Below are 18,100 nucleotides of genomic sequence, written 5' to 3'. Positions count from 1 at the left end.
GCACGCAAGACAGGGAACCACCTCGAGTCGTCTCGCAAATCTACAATACCCTAGTCGCGAGTAGATACTTGCTGGCACCACCATGCATCGGAAAATGGGAGGAAGACCTTGAGGAAACAATGACAGACGCGGACTGGGACAAAAGCATTAACCTGATACAAAAGACACCGAGTTCGGCACGCTCCCAAGAAAACTCCTACAAGATCCTTACCAGATGGTACCTGACGCCGACGACGCTACATGCAAGAAAACCTGACCTCCAAGACACATGCTGGCGCTGCGGGGAGGAAGCAGGAACATTTATACATCTATGGTGGACATGCACCCGCATCAGACCGTTCTGGGACAAGATCCGGACAATAATACACGAGGTCACGGAGGAGCTCCTGCCACAGTCCCCGGCTGCATTCCTCCTGCATCACACTACCATGGCGGTACAAACATACAAGAGATCGTTTATCCCTCGACTCCTGAACGCAGCCAAGGTGACCATACCTATCTTCTGGAAACAGACAAATACCCTCCCCCATAACAAGATGGTTGGAGGAGGTGGAAGCCACAAAGTCATTCGAGGATATGAAAGCAGACACCCCGAACCTCAGAGACCGTCATAACAAACGCTGGTTCCACTGGACGAGGCTAACTACATCGGACTCCTTCAGGCACCACCTAAACACTCCGTAACCAGAGGCAGGTGGAGGTGGCCAGGAGAAACAAGGAAGGCGGAAGGAGGCCGGCGGGACGCAGCGGCTCGGGCGGGAGACAGGGGGCGAACCACAAAACACCTGGCCCACCAGACCATATCACATACACCCACCCGCTACAGCACCTACCACAACCAACTGCGCAGACCATGACACCCACGGACAAGGCAACGTACTCACGACATACACACGACCTCAGGCCAGCCCACGTCTGCGCATGGGGATGACCGGACTGATGGCCCTCACGCGAACAGCGGACTGCTAACACACCACATTGGACCATACCCTTGACCCAACAAGGTGCAGTACCCTACCCCAGGACATACATAACGAGTACGGAGTATGAAGGCAGGGGGTTGACCAGATAAGAGAGCCAAGACGACAATGACGAAGTTGCTGACAAAATTAGCAATGGAGCTAGCACACAGCACTGATTGTTAGTACTGAAGCATAGACCCTCCGATCTAACCCACCAGCGGACCTCTTAAGGGCCTACTAGCGCCTAGAAGACGTTCGGCTGGAATAGTTACAAGGCCAAATGCTACACAATACTAGACTGGAATATAGAACCCCTGCGCAGGCCACAACTTATAGACTCGTTCAGGAGACTATAACCAGACCTCTGCGCAGGCGCAGACCCGCTAAGCAACCATTACGTTAGCAGTGTAAACTATTAGGAATCTATTACTCGCGTACAACAGCTTGGAGAATAGGACACAAAATAACGAACTGTGAACAAAACAGCTACGCCATATAGCCCCCTGCACAGGCAATCATATGCATACACGGCTCTTAACCGCAATACACGCTCACACGTAAGCAATCTCAAGCCTTGGTGTCATACACAGCGACCAGATTCACGTATCATTGAGGTGAACACAATAGACATTTTCGAAACAGAACAAACACATGAACAATACAAACCTGACCACGCAAAGCACTTACACATACCAACACACGCGCAAAGCAATGCGCACACCAGCCACTCCGATGAGATTACATAAACCGATTAACATAACAAACCTACACAAACAGACCCACGTACTGCAACGAGAGGGTACCTCAGACCTATTCCTACATTAAACTATGTATGGGTGCTGAATCTTAAATACCACGTTCTTGTTACTGTTAACCTGTATTTGCACTGTATCTGTTTACTTGCAGTTCTATGACAGACAATTATTGCTTAATCGCTAGAAAATGCGTATGACACTTGTAATAGTGCCAACCTACACAGGGCAATTCACGCCGCAATGCTTGTAAGTTTAACCCTGCAAAGTTTGTTTAAATACGATTCTATGTTTTCACCGAATTCGCCTCTGCGTAGGCGATATTATGCATTTCTCCTCTTCTACTGATAATTAAGCCTCTGCATAGGCAACTAATCGTCTTATTGAAAGTTACTGCATAAGCCCCTGCGAGGGCATCCACTTGCCTTACTATGACTCAATTCGAAATACACGCTTATGTTATGAAACAATAAAAATATTTAAAACAAACATATAATTCCCTCCCCTAGCCCTGGAGATAATCAAGTCTGATAAAGTAATAACTTGATTATCTCCAGGCAGAAAAATCACTATTTTCCCCAATATCTGGAACACCCCTTTATACATGGAGTATCCCCACAAATGCCCCCTGATATGTCCCCTATGTCCCCACATATGTCCCCTGGTAGCCCCGATCTGGGTGACCAACATATTCAAATTTCACCCAGATAGGTTCAGGGCTTCTCAAAAACCATGGAAGTCATTTGTGACCGGTTTACCGTGGGTGGGCTGACCAAAATAGTTCCACAAGTTTGGGTGGTTTTGACGGTCACTTTAGAATAAGGAGAAAAACGAATAAAAGTACCAAATGGATTCCCCTGGCTCCTAGCAGCGATTGTTCCCCTCATTCGTATGCACAACCGTACCGAAGAGCGCTCTTCTAGCTAATCGGTACATATAGATCCAGCGTTCGTGTGTTTGAGACCGGTGTTCGGGAAGTCGAGTGTTGTTCATATGAAAAAAGATGGCCGCGGTTTTCTCAGCCACGTGGCGTTCGGTAGTACGAACGCTGGCTGCACACGTAGAGGGTTTAATTGAAGCAGGCTTTGAAGTTAAACGAGCCAGGGGGTGGTCTTTGTTCGGTAGTTCCATCTACCAAAGGGAAACATGAAGAAATACAGAATAAAAGGGTAATTTCTTCACAACGTTCATCCCTATGTTTTATCTGTACTTCTTCCCTGTTATTTCACTCCCTTCCTACTACTATTCTATGAGTATTTGCACGCAAGCACTTACTTTTTAAGATATAAAAGCACAAACGGTTAAAATAAAAGGTCAGAGACTTATTTTAATAACCAACACGTGTCTGGTGTCTAATTCACACTTCTCCAAGTGCACTTGATACAATGTGGGTTCCCCTGAATATAACAAAGATCAATATTGGATCTATAACAGTTTCTATTTTAGTTCACTTTTTTGGGTTGCACTGCCACTGTTCTAAACTTTCTTGTATGTTTCGTTCATGATTGACGTTACTGTACTGCCAGTTAGTAACCCATTTTTTTTTTATGTCAATTCTTTATTTTTCAGATTTTCATGTTCATTAGGGGTAGGGTACAGAAGACAACAAGGGATTAAGAGTATTGTGACATAGTACATAGAGCTTGTATTACATTTGTTAGTTATGACAGTCGTGCGTGTGAAATCTGTTTGGTAGTCTTTCTTCACGTACTTCATCTGTTGCTTATTCGAAATTGCTCTGTACATAACCGTTGCTATGACTCTAGATCTAAGGGTTGGGGGAGGGTACAGAAAAAAAGGAAGGGAACAGGGGTGTCCTATTGGGTTTCCCCTCCCCTACTCCCCTCCCCCCCGCCCCTTTGGTTCTCACTCTCCCCTCCTCCCCCTCCTCCCCCCCACCCCCGTGGTCGCTTTGCCCCCTTGTGGGGTCTGTATTGTGTTTTTGCTTTGCTAGCAACCGTGCGGGAGGCCGGGATATGAGAACGAGGGGAAGGGCGGGTTGGCATGCATTTCCATTTGTGCCTTTCCTCGTATTGCTGCCTGCCGGTGGTTGGACTCCACCCTTTTGTGGCTGCTGTGTGTCGGTGCACTCTGGTGTCCGGGGCATGTGGTCTTGCCCTGTAGTGCAGGCATGCAGTGGTCTGTTGGCCTCTGAGGGGCGGGTGTTCTGATAGCGCGTTTGTGGCTATGAGGCCGGTATCCCCTGGGTGCTCCTATTTGTGTTGGGTTGTTGTATGCATGCCTTGGGTGGGGCTGTTGTCGGGGGACTGGTCCCCATGTTCTTTTGGGCGGGGCGGCCGGGGGGAGGGGGCCAGGGGGGGATGTGGGGTTTCACGTGTTGGTTCATCTTGTGTAGGGTGGCTTGGTGGGAGGGATCACTCCCTGCCCACGCGGGCAGGGCCCCTGTATCATGGGAAGAGAAAGAGAAGGGGAGAGCGGGAAAAAAAAAGGGGGGGGAGGAAGGGAAAGAGGGGGGGTTCCAGAGGAGGAGGGGTGTCCACGCGTTGTGCCCTTCTGGATGGTTCGTATCCGCAGCGTTGGCAGCGGTGTTTGTGTGCGGTGTTCGTTCGTCTCGGGGCGAGGTCCGATTTGGTTGCTAGTTTTAACTGGTGTGCGTTAGTTCGTTGAATTTTCATTCAGTTTCACCTGGTTGTGTCCCAGGGGTCCCACGTGCGGTGGAACGCTTTGTACGTGTAGTTTATTTGTGCCGTTAGTTCGTCCAGATCCCGGGTTTCTTTGATTTTGCTAATTATGGTTGAGGTCGTGGGGATTTTTTGGTCGGCCCACAGTTCCGCTATTGCTCGTCGCGCCGCTAGGTTGATTCGGACGGTCAGTTTGTTTTCACTCCTTGTTAATGAGTCTAGTGGTTTGCTGAGAAGCATGGTCCATGGTTGTGCGGTGACTGGTTTGTCTATGATCGTTTCTATGAGGTGGCTTACTTTGCCCCAGAGCGGTTTGAGTTTTGGGCATGTCCACCAACAATGTAGGTAGGAGCCGGTGTCGCCGCACATTTTCCAGCACCTGTCATCAGATTTTTGGCCCATTTTGTAGAGTCTGTGTTGTGTCAGGTACCAACGGTGCAGCGTCTTGTATGCCTGTTCCTTGTGCGTGACGCAAACCGTTAGGGAGTTTGTTGCTTCCCAGATTTCGGCCCAATCGCTCGGGTCTTCTGGCGGTCTCAGGTGGTCCCAGGTCTCGCTCCCATGCGGCGATGTAAGTGAGATTGACTTGCGAGGCGTGGGTCGCCAGTGTGTTGTAGAGGACGGAGATTTGCCCTGGTTGTAGGGGTGTGTCGAAGCACTGTTTCTCGAATGGTGTCGGGGGTGAGGTACCTGCTTGTTTGATCATTGGCTGTTGCGCCAAGTCTCGAAGTTGTATATACCGGAAATGGTATGGTACCATCCTGGTGTTCAGAAACAAAGCATCGTAAATATTGTTCAATTTTCTGGTTGGTACGTTAGACTGAGGATGATAGGCAGAAGAAAAGTTTAATTTAATACCAAGTTGAGAGCAGAAGGACCTCCAAAAGCGGGAAACAAATTGGGAGCCTCTGTCCGATACAATTTGAGAGGGTATCCCATGTAGGCGAAAAATCTCCTTAGCGAATATCTCTGCCAATTCGGGAGAAGACGGGAGTTTAGGCAGGGGAATGAAGTGTGCCATCTTAGTAAACCTGTCAACCATGGTGAGGATAACAGTCTGTCTTTTAGAGATAGGTAGATCGACAATAAAGTCCATGGCCAAACAGGACCATGGTTTTTCTGGAACCTCCAAGGGGTGCAGGAATCCACATGGAAGCGTATGAGGTTGTTTGGTCTTAGTACAAACTTCACATGCAGCGATGAACTCCTCAATATCCCTCCGTAAAGCAGGCCACCAGAAGTCCTTAGAGATCAACGCGTAAGTTTTGCGAATACCAGGATGTCCCGCCATCTTGCTATTATGTAAATACTGTAAAAGTTCCAGTTGAAGAGCAGGAGGAACGAAATGACGGCCCGCAGGAGTCTGTTTAGGTGCTAGATGTTGCAACTTAATGATCTCGGCCAGTAATGGAGAATGAATCCTGAGATTCGTATTAGCAATGATATTGCATTTCGGAACTATAGAAGAAAGAACTGGTTCAGGTACAGTAGAAGGTTCATATTGGCGAGATAATGCATCGGCTTTAGAGTTTTTGGAACCAGGTCTGTAAGTCAGTACATAATTGAAGTGAGTCAGGAATAAGGACCAACGAGCTTGTCTAGAGGATAAGCGCTTAGCCTCCCCAATATAGGACAAGTTTTTGTGGTCCGTCAAAATCGTAATAGGGTGTAGGGTCCCCTCCAACAAATGTCTCCACTCCTTTAAGGCTTTAATGACTGCTAACAGTTCCCTTTCCCCGATGTCATATCTGCTCTCAGGCCCAGAAAATTTCTTAGAGAAGAAACCACAAGGGTGTAATGGTTTATCCACCCCTAACCTTTGAGACAGAACAGCCCCAACTGCTGTCTCAGAGGCATCGACCTCGAGCAAGAAAGGCAGAGTCGTATCAGGATGGACTAGAATGGGAGCCGAGGCAAAAAGTTCCTTGAGAGTCTTGAAAGCACCAAGAGCTTCCTTAGACCAGAACTTAGTGTCAGTCCCTTGTTTGGTGATATTGGTAATAGGCGCAATGATAGAGGAGTATCCTTTAATGAAGCGCCTATAGTAGTTGGAAAAACCAATAAACCTTTGGATAGCCTTGAGTCCTTTGGGCAAAGGCCAGTCTAAAATAGATTGGAGTTTTACAGGATCCATTTTAAAACCTTCCCCAGAAATCACGTATCCAAGAAAGTCTACCTGAGACTGATCAAAACTGCACTTCTCCAATTTGCAATATAGACCATGTTGCAGCAGCTTGTGTAATACCTTTCTGACCTGTCTATGGTGAGTCTCAATCTCCTTAGAGTGTATTAGTATGTCATCCAGGTAAACAATAACACAATCATGCTGAAACTCCCTAAGTACCTCATTAATCAAATCTTGAAATACTGCAGGAGCATTGCATAGTCCAAATGGCATAACAGTGTATTCGTAATGGCCATACCGGGTATTGAATGCCGTCATCCACTCGTGACCTTGCTGGATTCTCACCAAATTGTAAGCCCCTCTGAGATCTAACTTGGTGAAGATTTTGGAGCCCTTAAGACGATCAAATAACTCGGTAATCAGTGGGATAGGATAGGCATTTCTGACAGTTATTTTATTCAAGCCTCGGTAATCGATACAAGGTCTCAGCGTGCCATCCTTCTTCTTAATGAAAAAGAACCCAGCCCCGGCCGGAGACGAAGACCTCCTGATGAATCCCTTTTCTAAATTCTCCCGAATATACTCCTCTAGAACCGAGTTTTCCTGAACAGACAAAGGATATACATGGCCCCTCGGAGGCATAGTCCCGGGTAGCAGCTTAATTTTACAGTCAAATGACCTGTGTGGCGGCAAAGAATCGGCATTCTTCTTGTCAAACACTGCCCTTAAGTCTAGGTAAAGGTCTGGTATTTGTCTTTCTGTGGACTGAGTAGGACTCTCCGGTATGTTAACATTAGCTAATGGAGAAACCTTGCACAAACACCGATCCTGGCAGCCCTGGCCCCACGAGAGTATCTCCCCTAACTCCCAATCGATAATAGGGTTATGTTTCTTCAACCATGGGTAACCCAGAACTATGGGAACGGAAGGAGACGAAATGAGCATAAGAGATAAATTCTCCGTGTGTAGGATACCAACATTTAAATTAATGGGTATGGTCTCACGAAAGATAACAGGGTCTAGTAGTGGTCTACCATCTATGGCCTCAACGGCCAAGGGTGTCTCCGTTAGCTGGGATGGGAAATTGTTTTTACTAGCAAAGGCTTGGTCGATAAAATTCTCAGCAGCACCGGAATCTATCAATGCCATAGCCCTTACTACTTCCTTCCCCCAAGTTACGGAAACTGGTAGCAGAAGCCTGTGATCTTTATAATTAGGAGTAGAGGACAAAATAGAAACACCCAAGGCCTGTCCTCTAAAGAGACTTAGGTGCGAGCGTTTCCCGGGCGGTTAGAACAGTTCGAGAGTAAATGACCCTTGGCTCCACAATACATACACAAACCCTCTCTTCTCCTGTACTGTCTTTCCTCCTCAGAGAGGCGGGTATACCCTATCTGCATAGGTTCAGTAAGCAAAGATACCGTGGAGTCAGGACTTGGAAAAGCGGGAGCTAACCTAAAAGAAGGTCTCCGGTTCCTCTCTCGAGTGTTCTGTCTCTCTCTTAAACGTTCATCTATACGAGAGATGAATGAAATTAAATCCTCTAAATTCTCAGGGAGTTCTCTGGTAGCAACCTCATCAAGGATTACATCAGATAGGCCATTCAAAAATACATCCATATACGCCTGCTCATTCCACTTGACTTCTGCCGCCAGAGACCTGAACTCTAGTGCATAATCCACCAGTGTTCGGTTCTCCTGTCTCAGGCGCAACAGTAGTCTGGCTGCATTAACCCTTCTACCTGGAGGGTCAAATGTTCTTCTAAAAGCAGCTACAAATGCGTTATAGTTATAAACTAATGGGTTATCGTTCTCCCATAGTGGGTTGGCCCATCTCAGAGCTTTCTCAATAAGTAGGGTGATAATAAATCCTACCTTTGCCCTATCTGTAGGATAAGAGCGAGGTTGCAATTCAAAGTGGATACTAATTTGGTTTAAAAAACCACGACACTTCTCAGGAGCCCCACCATAGCGTACTGGGGGGGTAATGCAAGAAGAAGCACCCACTGTGGCTACCTCTAGACCTGACCCGACAGGAGAAACAGGGGTATTACGTATCTCCTCTGGTGGGTTATTGGCACGAGCTAATAGAGCCTGTAGCGCAAGCGCCATCTGATCCATTCTGTGATCCATGGCTTCAAACCTAGGATCAGGAGAAGCCAGCTGACTGTTTGTACTTGCAGGATCCATTGGCCCTGTCGTAATGTCAGGATCGGGACAGGGATCCAACACGCAGAGTACAAACAGTAGCCAGATACGTATACCGGACCTTAGAATGGCCGGACTAACGTAAGTAGTACAGTATAGAATGGTCAAAGACAAGCCGAGGTCGAGGGTAACAGAAGACAGGTAAGCGAGAGACAAGCCGAATCAAGGGTAACAGAGAATAGCAGAGTAAGGTAAACAAGCCGGGTCAAAACCAAAAGGGATAATAGAATACACAAGCACTGAGTGACTAGAACAAGCTAGAACCACGACAGGGCAATGAGCTAATGAAAGAAGCTCTGTTAAATACCCTGTTCAGAGCAGTAACCACGCCTCCGAAGGCGTCCTGATTGGTCCTGCAGCAATTGACTGACAGGTCGTTCCGGGGGAGTGTCCTGATGACGACTTCCTGCCTAGATGCTGTAAAAGGCAGTCACTCCCTCGCGGCCGGCCTAGCATGACCGGATAGACCGCGGGGAAGGGAGCCATCAGACCGTCTGGATGGAGGAACAGCTAAGTCTCTACCTCTTTCGGAGGTAGAGACCACAGGTACCCTGACATGCAGCAACTACTCTTTATATTTCAAACGGTACCCATCAAAGTCCCACGGACTTTCTTCCTGGCGCTCAAGAAGGAGGTCCGCACCTTTATCTGGAGTGGCAAATCCCCACGCATAGCACACTCCCAACTGATCCTGCCCAAGCTCAAAGGGGGCCTTGCACTCCCAGACTTTGAAAAGTACTACCACGCGACACACATCAACAGAGTCCTCAGCTGGTCGATAGCTAGCGGCACCAAACAGTGGACACAACTAGAAGCAGACATAATCAGTTGCGACCTCAGGTCCCTGCCATGGATCCCTAAGTCAGCATATAGGAGCAAACGCATCACAAACCCATTCGTGGCAGCGACCATGCAGGTGTGGCACGGGCAGGGCACGAAACAATACCTGACTACGGACCCAGGCCCACTCCTGCCCCTGAAGGGAAACCCAGACTTCCCGGCTGGAGAATACGGCCCAACAATAGGCCTGGCAAGACACAATACGGTGCCTCGCATAAGAGACGTACTCCACCACCCATTTGACATTCGACCACTGGGAGAATTATACCCGGATAGACCGCACACATTCGCCCACGCCCTAGCAAAAGCACAAATCGCTCAATACGCTAGATCCATCCCGCAAAAACCTTCCCTCCTGAGGGGCTTAACGCAATTTGAGCTTCTCTGCACGCAAGACAGGGAACCACCTCGAGTCGTCTCGCAAATCTACAATACCCTAGTCGCGAGTAGATACTTGCTGGCACCACCATGCATCGGAAAATGGGAGGAAGACCTTGAGGAAACAATGACAGACGCGGACTGGGACAAAAGCATTAACCTGATACAAAAGACACCGAGTTCGGCACGCTCCCAAGAAAACTCCTACAAGATCCTTACCAGATGGTACCTGACGCCGACGACGCTACATGCAAGAAAACCTGACCTCCAAGACACATGCTGGCGCTGCGGGGAGGAAGCAGGAACGTTTATACATCTATGGTGGACATGCACCCGCATCAGACCGTTCTGGGACAAGATCCGGACAATAATACACGAGGTCACGGAGGAGCTCCTGCCACAGTCCCCAGCTGCATTCCTCCTGCATCACACTACCATGGCGGTACAAACATACAAGAGATCGGTTATCCCTCGACTCCTGAACGCAGCCAAGGTGACCATACCTATCTTCTGGAAACAGACAAATACCCCCCCCCATAACAAGATGGTTGGAGGAGGTGGAAGCCACAAAGTCATTCGAGGATATGAAAGCAGACACCCCGAACCTCAGAGACCGTCATAACAAACGCTGGTTCCACTGGACGAGGCTAACTACATCGGACTCCTTCAGGCACCACCTAAACACTCCGTAACCAGAGGCAGGTGGAGGTGGCCAGGAGAAACAAGGAAGGCGGAAGGAGGCCGGCGGGACGCAGCGGCTCGGGCGGGAGACAGGGGGCGAACCACAAAACACCTGGCCCACCAGACCATATCACATACACCCACCCGCTACAGCACCTACCACAACCAACTGACACCCACGGACAAGGCAACGTACTCACGACATACACACGACCTCAGGCCAGCCCACGTCTGCGCATGGGGATGACCGGACTGATGGCCCTCACGCGAACAGCGGACTGCTAACACACCACATTGGACCATACCCTTGACCCAACAAGGTGCAGTACCCTACCCCAGGACATACATAACGAGTACGGAGTATGAAGGCAGGGGGTTGACCAGATAAGAGAGCCAAGACGACAATGACGAAGTTGCTGACAAAATTAGCAATGGAGCTAGCACACAGCACTGATTGTTAGTACTGAAGCATAGACCCTCCGATCTAACCCACCAGCGGACCTCTTAAGGGCCTACTAGCGCCTAGAAGACGTTCGGCTGGAATAGTTACAAGGCCAAATGCTACACAATACTAGACTGGAATATAGAACCCCTGCGCAGGCCACAACTTATAGACTCGTTCAGGAGACTATAACCAGACCTCTGCGCAGGCGCCGACCCGCTAAGCAACCATTACGTTAGCAGTGTAAACTATTAGGAATCTATTACTCGCGTACAACAGCTTGGAGAATAGGACACAAAATAACGAACTGTGAACAAAACAGCTACGCCATATAGCCCCCTGCACAGGCAATCATATGCATACACGGCTCTTAACCGCAATACACGCTCACACGTAAGCAATCTCAAGCCTTAGTGTCATACACAGCGACCAGATTCACGTATCATTGAGGTGAACACAATAGACATTTTCGAAACAGAACAAACACATGAACAATACAAACCTGACCACGCAAAGCACTTACACATACCAACACACGCGCAAAGCAATGCGCACACCAGCCACTCCGATGAGATTACATAAACCGATTAACATAACAAACCTACACAAACAGACCCACGTACTGCAACGAGAGGGTACCTCAGACCTATTCCTACATTAAACTATGTATGGGTGCTGAATCTTAAATACCACGTTCTTGTTACTGTTAACCTGTATTTGCACTGTATCTGTTTACTTGCAGTTCTATGACAGACAATTATTGCTTAATCGCTAGAAAATGCGTATGACACTTGTAATAGTGCCAACCTACACAGGGCAATTCACGCCGCAATGCTTGTAAGTTTAACCCTGCAAAGTTTGTTTAAATACGATTCTATGTTTTCACCGAATTCGCCTCTGCGTAGGCGATATTATGCATTTCTCCTCTTCTACTGATAATTAAGCCTCTGCATAGGCAACTAATCGTCTTATTGAAAGTTACTGCATAAGCCCCTGCGAGGGCATCCACTTGCCTTACTATGACTCAATTCGAAATACACGCTTATGTTATGAAACAATAAAAATATTTAAAACAAACATATAATTCCCTCCCCTAGCCCTGGAGATAATCAAGTCTGATAAAGTAATAACTTGATTATCTCCAGGCAGAAAAATCACTATTTTCCCCAATATCTGGAACACCCCTTTATACATGGAGTATCCCCACAAATGCCCCCTGGTATGTCCCCTATGTCCCCACATATGTCCCCTGGTAGCCCCGATCTGAGTGACCAACATATTCAAATTTCACCCAGATAGGTTCAGGGCTTCTCAAAAACCATGGAAGTCATTTGTGACCGGTTTACCGTGGGTGGGCTGACCAAAATAGTTCCACAAGTTTGGGTGGTTTTGACGGTCACTTTAGAATAAGGAGAAAAACGAATAAAAGTACCAAATGGATTCCCCTGGCTCCTAGCAGCGATTGTTCCCCTCATTCGTATGCACAACCGTACCGAAGAGCGCTCTTCTAGCTAATCGGTACATATAGATCCAGCGTTCGTGTGTTTGAGACCGGTGTTCGGGAAGTCGAGTGTTGTTCATATGAAAAAAGATGGCCGCGGTTTTCTCAGCCACGTGGCGTTCGGTAGTACGAACGCTGGCTGCACACGTAGAGGGTTTAATTGAAGCAGGCTTTGAAGTTAAACGAGCCAGGGGGTGGTCTTTGTTCGGTAGTTCCATCTACCAAAGGGAAACATGAAGAAATACAGAATAAAAGGGTAATTTCTTCACAACGTTCATCCCTATGTTTTATCTGTACTTCTTCCCTGTTATTTCACTCCCTTCCTACTACTATTCTATGAGTATTTGCACGCAAGCACTTACTTTTTAAGATATAAAAGCACAAACGGTTAAAATAAAAGGTCAGAGACTTATTTTAATAACCAACACGTGTCTGGTGTCTAATTCACGCTTCTCCAAGTGCACTTGATACAATGTGGGTTCCCCTGAATATAACAAAGATCAATATTGGATCTATAACAGTTTCTATTTTAGTTCACTTTTTTGGGTTGCACTGCCACTGTTCTAAACTTTCTTGTATGTTTCGTTCATGATTGACGTTACTGTACTGCCAGTTAGTAACCCATTTTTTTTTTATGTCAATTCTTTATTTTTCAGATTTTCATGTTCATTAGGGGTAGGGTACAGAAGACAACAAGGGATTAAGAGTATTGTGACATAGTACATAGAGCTTGTATTACATTTGTTAGTTATGACAGTCGTGCGTGTGAAATCTGTTTGGTAGTCTTTCTTCACGTACTTCATCTGTTGCTTATTCGAAATTGCTCTGTACATAACCGTTGCTATGACTCTAGATCTAAGGGTTGGGGGAGGGTACAGAAAAAAAGGAAGGGAACAGGGGTGTCCTATTGGGTTTCCCCTCCCCTACTCCCCTCCCCCCGCCCCTTTGGTTCTCACTCTCCCCTCCTCCCCCTCCTCCCCCCCACCCCCGTGGTCGCTTTGCCCCCTTGTGGGGTCTGTATTGTGTTTTTGCTTTGCTAGCAACCGTGCGGGAGGCCGGGATATGAGAACGAGGGGAAGGGCGGGTTGGCATGCATTTCCATTTGTGCCTTTCCTCGTATTGCTGCCTGTCGGTGGTTGGACTCCACCCTTTTGTGGCTGCTGTGTGTCGGTGCACTCTGGTGTCCGGGGCATGTGGTCTTGCCCTGTAGTGCAGGCATGCAGTGGTCTGTTGGCCTCTGAGGGGCGGGTGTTCTGATAGCGCGTTTGTGGCTATGAGGCCGGTATCCCCTGGGTGCTCCTATTTGTGTTGGGTTGTTGTATGCATGCCTTGGGTGGGGCTGTTGTCGGGGGACTGGTCCCCATGTTCTTTTGGGCGGGGCGGCCGGGGGGAGGGGGCCAGGGGGGGATGTGGGGTTTCACGTGTTGGTTCATCTTGTGTAGGGTGGCTTGGTGGGAGGGATCACTCCCTGCCCACGCGGGCAGGGCCCCTGTATGATGGGAAGAGAAAGAGAAGGGGAGAGCGGGAAAAAAAAAGGGGGGGAGGAAGGGAAAGAGGGGGGGTTCCAGAGGAGGATGGGTGTCCACGCGTTGTGCCCTTCTGGATGGTTCGTATCCGCTGCGTTGGCGGCGGTGTTTGTGTGCGGTGTTCGTTCGTCTCGGGGCGAGGTCCGATTTGGTTGCTAGTTTTAACTGGTGTGCGTTAGTTCGTTGAATTTTCATTCAGTTTCACCTGGTTGTGTCCCAGGGGTCCCACGTGCGGTGGAACGCTTTGTACGTGTAGTTTATTTGTGCCGTTAGTTCGTCCAGATCCCGGGTTTCTTTGATTTTGCTAATTATGGTTGAGGTCGTGGGGATTTTTTGGTCGGCCCACAGTTCCGCTATTGCTCGTCGCGCCGCTAGGTTGATTCGGACGGTCAGTTTGTTTTCACTCCTTGTTAATGAGTCTAGTGGTTTGCTGAGAAGCATGGTCCATGGTTGTGCGGTGACTGGTTTGTCTATGATCGTTTCTATGAGGTGGCTTACTTTGCCCCAGAGCGGTTTGAGTTTTGGGCATGTCCACCAACAATGTAGGTAGGAGCCGGTGTCGCCGCACATTTTCCAGCACCTGTCATCAGATTTTTGGCCCATTTTGTAGAGTCTGTGTTGTGTCAGGTACCAACGGTGCAGCGTCTTGTATGCCTGTTCCTTGTGCGTGACGCAAACCGTTAGGGAGTTTGTTGCTTCCCAGATTTCGGCCCAATCGCTCGGGTCTTCTGGCGGTCTCAGGTGGTCCCAGGTCTCGCTCCCATGCGGCGATGTAAGTGAGATTGACTTGCGAGGCGTGGGTCGCCAGTGTGTTGTAGAGGACGGAGATTTGCCCTGGTTGTAGGGGTGTGTCGAAGCACTGTTTCTCGAATGGTGTCGGGGGTGAGGTACCTGCTTGTTTGATCATTGGCTGTTGCGCCAAGTCTCGAAGTTGTATATACCGGAAATGGTCTGCTGTGGTTAAGGTTTCCGCGTGGGGAAGTTCGTTGCACTGGAAGATTTCTCCCTGGGGGTACAGGTGGAGTAGTCTTGAGATGTCGCGCTGGTCGAATGCGAGGAAGTGCTTCGCTATCATGCCCGGGGGGAAGAGTTTGTTGCGGTATATTGGTGTTACCGGGGAAAGGAAGGAGGATAGGTCATATTTTGGATTGAGTTTGTCCCAGAGGGTTAATGTATGGGTGATTGCCGGCGACGTAGGTGGTGGAAGTGGTCGGTGTATACGTGGCACCCACATGTATGAGGAGGGTTGGTCCCACCCTAGGATGTCATGTTCCAAATCCACCCAGCGTTTAGTGCCTGGGGGAGCATGCCACTGTTGGATGTGGGCTAGTTGGGCTGCGTTGTAATATTGTTGAAAATTGGGCAGTCCTAGTCCACCTCTGAGTCTAGGAATGTACATTGTAGCTCTGCGTATTCTGGGTCTCTTGGCTTTCCATATGAATTTGTCTATGGCCGCCTGAAGGCGTTTGAAGTCTGTTTTTTGTATCGGGATGGGTAGTGTCTGGAAGAGGTAGAGGGGTGGGGGCCATAAATCACAATGGGGGAGGACCTACTGTCCTCCCCCCGCCCCACCCCTGCGTGGTGGGTGGGGGCCATAAAAATAATGAGGGGGGACCTACTGTCCTCCCCCTGGCCCCCACCCCTGCGCGGTGGGTGGGGGCCATAAATCACAATGGGGGGAGGACCTACTGTCTTCCCCCCACCCCCACCCCTGCGCGGTGGGTGGGGGACGTAAAAATAATGAGGGGGGGACCTATTGTCCTCCCCCCGCCCCCACCCCTGCGTGGTGGGTGGGGGCCATAAAAATAATGAGGGGGGCGACCTACTGTCCTCACCCCGGCCCCCACCCCTGCGCGGTGAGTGGGAGCCATAAAAATAATGAGGGGGGACCTACTGTCCTCCCCCCTGGCCCCCACCCCTGAGCTGTGGGTGGGGGCCCTAAAAAAACAATAGGGGGGGGGGACCTACTGTCCCCCCCAGCCCCCACCCCTTAGTGGTGGGTGGGGGCCCTAAATAAACCCCCCCAATCAAAGGTGACTAGGGGTCCCCAAGCCCCTAGTCACCCACCCCCCCACCCCAAAAAAGTTACCCCCTACCTACCCCCCCTCACCCTAAAAAATAGTGAAGGGGGAATAAAATAACTAACCTGTAAAGAAAAATTCAACTTACTATTTGACGTCTTCTTTTTTCTAAAATCTTCTTTTTTCAGCCCCAAAAAAGGCCAAATAAAAAGCCATAAGAACCGACGCAATTAAGAAAAAAAAAAAAAAAAAACGAGCGCAAAAAAATAATCAATCTTCACCCATGGAGGGCTACGCGCAGACTGAGGCTTATAAAGCCTTGCCACGCCCTGCAATTAGGCTAAGAACACTCTGATTGGCTGGTTTAAGCCAATCAGAGTGCTCTTTGTCATTTTACACAGCGTGGGAAAATTCCAAAGAACTTTCCCACGCTGGGTAAAATGACACAGAGCACTCTGATTGGTTAGATTCCAAGCCCACCAATCACAGTGCTCTGTGTCATTTTACACAGCGTGGGAAAGTTCTTTGGCCCCCACCCACCGCGCAGGGGTGGGGGCCGGGGGGAGGACTGTAGGTCCCCCCTTCATTATTTTTATGGCCCCCACCCACCGCGCAGGTGTGGGGGCGGGGGGGAGGACAGTAGGTCCTCCCCCCATTGTGATTTATGGCCCCCACCCACCGCGCATGGGTGGGGGCCAGGGGGGAGGACAGTAGGTCCCCCCCTAATTATTTTTACGGCCCCCACCCACCGCGCAGTTGTGGGGGCGGGGGGAGGACAGTAGGTCCTCCCCCATTGTGATTTATGGCCCCCACTCACCGCGCAGGGGTGGGGGCCGGGGAGGGAGGACAGTAGGTCCCCCCCCTCATTATTTTTACTGCCCCCACCCACCGTGCAGGGGTGGGGGCCGGGGGGAGGACAGTAGGTCCCCCCCAGTGTGTATCAGGGTCCCTGAGGACAGGTGTCAATCCATATCTGCCAAGTGACCCTATGTAGGGTGAACAGTCCCTATTCTGCTCTGTGTCAGTGTGTATCAGGGATCCTTAGGATAGGTGTCAATCCATATCTGCCAAGTGACCCTATGTAGGGGGAACAGTCCCTATTCTGCTCAGTGTCAGTGTGTATCAGGGATCCTCAGGATAGGTGTCAATCCATATCTGCCAAGTGACCCTATGTAGGGGGAACAGTCCCTATTCTGCTCAGTGTCAGTGTGTATCAGGGATCCTCAGGATAGGTGTCAATCCATATCTGCCAAGTGACCCTATGTAGGGGGAACAGTCCCTATTCTGCTCTGTGTCACTGTGTATCAGGGATCCTTAGGATAGGTGTCAATCCATATCTGCCAAGTGACCCTATGTAGGGGGAACAGTCCCTATTCTGCTCTGTGTCACTGTGTATCAGGGATCCTTAGGATAGGTGTAAATCCATATCTGCCAAGTGACCCTATGTAGAGGGAACAGTCCCTATTCTGCTCTGTGTCACTGTCTGGGGGGAGTATCTGCAGTAATACAGAGTGTCTGGAGGGAGTATCTACAGTAACACAGGGTGTCTGGAGGGAGTATCTGCAGTAACACAGGGTGTCTGGGGGGAGTACCTGCAGTAACACAGGGTATCTGGAGGGAGTATCTGCAGTAACACAGGGTGTCTGGAGGGAGTATCTGCAGTAATACAGAGTGTCTGGAGGGAGTATCTGCAGTAACACAGGGTGTCTGGAAGGAGTATCTGCAGTAACACAGAGTGTCTGGAGGGAGTATCTGCAGTAACACAGAGTGTCTGGAGGGAGTATGTGCAGTAACACAGAGTGTCTGGGGGAGTATCTGCAGTAATACAGAGTGTCTGGGGGGAGTATCTGCTTGTAACATTTATATGCACAAAATAAATTGAAAAAAATAAATAAAATGGTTGCAGCTTCCGAATGAATCTAAAATGGATGCTGTCCAGGAGGTGGGAGGGTCTGGAAGGGAGGGTGTGCTGCTGATTGGCTGTAATGTGTCTGCTGACTGTGAGGTACAGGGTCAAAGTTTA

This window comes from Pelobates fuscus, chromosome 2, assembly GCF_036172605.1.
Source record: "Pelobates fuscus isolate aPelFus1 chromosome 2, aPelFus1.pri, whole genome shotgun sequence".
Classification (NCBI taxonomy): Eukaryota; Metazoa; Chordata; class Amphibia; order Anura; family Pelobatidae; genus Pelobates; species Pelobates fuscus.
Note: the sequence above shows the minus strand (reverse complement) of the source record.